We start from the raw sequence: 3,450 nt of genomic DNA on the forward strand, positions 1-3,450 counted from the left end.
CTGACACGAGTGGAAAAAGGTCTGGCGGAGATAAAAGATGGTAGAGTGGCGTGTCGGACGGAGAGCAGGCAGTTGGGAGAGAGAGAGCGAGAGAGAGAGAGAGAGAGAGAGAGAGAGAGAGAGAGAGAGAGAGAGAAAGAGAGAGAGAGGGAGAGAGGCATTCAGAAGAAGACACAAAGACCCACCGCCCGTCCGAAGGAAGCAGGAGATCGAATCCGGCGACCTCGCTGCGCTGTCGCGTGACTGTCGCGTGACTGTCGCGTGACTGTCGCGTGACTGTCGCGTGACGACTGTGACGTGTGGGCCGCGGCAGGGCGCCATTAGGCCGGACGAAATGAGGGGAATCTGCCATCAATCATCGGAGGCTGCCGAGGCAGGTGTCGGCGCTGAGAGGGATAACGCGCTCCAGGCATATACTGTATACTGCAGCGGAAAAAGAAAGGACGCGACCTCTGGCCTGGGAGGAGAGTTCAGTTCGTGCGAAAAAAAAAGTATTTTAACAGAATCTACTCATTCCATGCCTTCTTTAGTTAAAGCGGGAGTGAGTTGGACATTAGGCACCGGGGATGGGTGATTTCACGCCCGTCTGAAGAAAAGGGCGCGAGTCCACTTGGGCAAAACACCCCATGCTGCCGGAGCTCGGGCTGAGCTCGGGGCGAGGAGGCCTGCAAACATAACCATTGGGGGCCTCGGGGCCAATTTCACTTTCCTGGAGATGCCGGCAAAGGGCCCCTCTGCTCGCCCGGATAGAGGGTGCCGCCGCCTCCATCACAGCGGCAGGTACACAGAAAAGCCGCGATTATCGTTCATTCCACCTGAATCGGGATAAGAGAAAATGATCAAGAATTACGACATGCTCAAACCAACTATATAAGTTTCAATTTGTCCTGATTATGTTACCATGCCTTCTGAAGATAGTCGACGGGAAAACTGTGAAAAAAATATTCGTAAAATTACAACAAATTTTTCATTTTTGAAATCCAAAATTGTAAATTGTATAAATTTACTACAGCTCATTCTTGAAACATTTCTGAAAACAATTTTTTCTTTATTACATGTTGCTTGACATTTCACTCTGAGGAATACTCTGCAAATCTAACAAGATGTCAGTTTTAACTGCAAAACTTAAGTCTGTCAGTTTAAACTGCGTGACGTTTTCTTTACTGAGGTTCTAACGGTGTAAACCCATCCTATCAGGTTAGACAAGTTTTTCGAAATAATACAGTCAATTGATGCACGCATTTCCTTGGTACAAAAACCCCGACACAAGGAAGGAACTGGCCGTGAGACGCTGGACATATCTAAAATCTGACACGCCAGTCTGCTGTGGCATTCTTTCCGGAATATCAGACGGGACAAGAGGGTATAACAAGAGGGAGAAAAGGCTTTTTTTTTTATTTCCTTCTAGTAGACGGGAGGGTTCCGTCTGCAGTCCGATTGACCCCTAATTAAGTTGACTCAGTGCTGTCGGTTCTACATGGCAGATCCTCGTCCCGCCCTGCCAATTATTTCTTGAAGGGCCGACCAGCGGAGGGTGAGAGGGGCGAGGGAACGCTGAGCCAGCAGCTAAACAAAGACAAAAAATAAAGAGGTCCCTAACGCGTCTACCATCGGTCCGCGGTTTCATAAATGTGGAAGAATATTTCCTCTTGCGCTCGATCAGAATTAATCGTTTTTGGTATGTGCGGGACCGTTTTACTCCCTCAACTGTGCGGGGAAATTTGTTTGTTTCCATCAACCAAGACATTATACAAACGTCCGGGGCGGAGCAAAGTAAGCGACCAACTTCAGCGAAGTAATTAAAGTTTCTTTTTTGCGGTCGAGGCGGTATCTCTTCATTTTTCCTGGCAATCTTAATTGAAGAAGTCAAATGAAAGGAAGAAAATTAGTAAAGAACCATCGCGTTCTGAGTAGATGGTGGAGCAGTGTTTGCGCGCACCTCATGGCACACAACCGCGAAGCGTTTTCCTCTTGTCCCTCCCCGCCCCTTTCTCCCCTTACAATCCTCTAAGTAAGGGAAAGTGCCACTTTATCCCCGGTTTGGCAACATCTTGCCCTGGCCCGCCCACATAGTCCGCCCCCCTGCAAACTTTCACCCAACATTCACGTGTCACCGTACCTCCACCATCTGCCGAGGCATCTGCCGCGCCGCCGCCAAGCTCCTGGAACCTGCCGCACCCGCCGACAGATGGCGTCGAGAGCCCCGCCGCCGAGCTGGGCTCCGCTTGCTCCGCTTGCGCACGCACGACGTGCCTTCCTCGCATTGTTCTTCTTGCGTCCTTTCCCTCAAACAATACTCACCTGTTGAGATGTCACGACAGTCCTTCCAGCCGCAGGCTGTCATGCACCCCCCCCCCTATCCTTTCCTTGCGTCGAAATTATTTTCTGCGGAACCCGCCAAAGTAAGTAGAAGACCAGTGGCCCCAGGCAAGCCCTCTTCCCCCCACCCCTCTATTTTCGTCTCTCTTACACGCACACAGGCGTGCCAGTGAACTGGACAGCACCCTCGTGTGCCGTGCCGTGGAAAAGGGGATGACAGCGACCGTGGTCAGTACGTCCAATCTGCGTTTCTTTCCCATATCCGTCCCCCCTCACCTCCCCCCTCTCTCTTTCTGTCCGCCCTCGCACCATTATTCTCTCCATCTCTCTCTCTCTCTCTCTCTCTCTCTCTCTCCCTCTCCCTCGCCCAGGTACGGAGCGCGTTAGTCGACGGTGGCGGGGCTAAGCTGCAGCTCCGATACTTTCAATAAGATGAGGTGGCGGGGCGAGGCGGGCGGGATACGGTCATAATAAATCCATCGGCTAATCCGTTAAATGGTCAAGCATTAGGCCGCCGCTGCACACATACATCAAGGGCGCCTTCCCTTTGTGCTCAGCGCGCCCCTTTTGTGCTCGGCAGACCCCCGCAACTGGGCGGCGGCGGCGCGGCAGTTACAGCCGTACGAGTCCCCCCGCCCGGTTCAGTTACGCGGGCGCCTTCGTCGAGCCATAGCGCCAGAGCCCTGCCCCGTTAATGGCCTCATCCAGCATTGCGTCTGCGAGGAAGCGCGGCCCGAGTAGGATGGGTCGGTGCGGGGCGGGGTGTGGCAGGAAGGGGCCCCCCTGATCGCACAAGCGCGCTGATGCGATAAGCCAGTTGCTAAAGCGAATAAAACGCAATGAATGGACGCGATGCGGGGCAGCCGTCGTCTCTCTCGCACTCATTATTACCGCCGGGCGCGTCCAACAAGTCCATGTCCCCCTGTCGCCACGTCACGCAGTGTCACGCGCCCAGAAGTCACGTTCACGTCCCACGTCACGTTTAGGCCGCACGCCGCATACCGCCGGGTGACGAGAGACTGCACTCGAAAAACCAACGTCCCACGCGCGTTGTGATTTCAAACATTTTCCTTAAAAAATATGAAATTTAAGCGGTTTCTATAAAGTACACTTCGATAAATAATATGTATA

This window comes from Frankliniella occidentalis, unplaced genomic scaffold (assembly GCF_000697945.3).
Source record: "Frankliniella occidentalis isolate FOCC.00 unplaced genomic scaffold, Focc_3.1 Scaffold230, whole genome shotgun sequence".
NCBI lineage: Eukaryota > Metazoa > Arthropoda > Insecta > Thysanoptera > Thripidae > Frankliniella > Frankliniella occidentalis.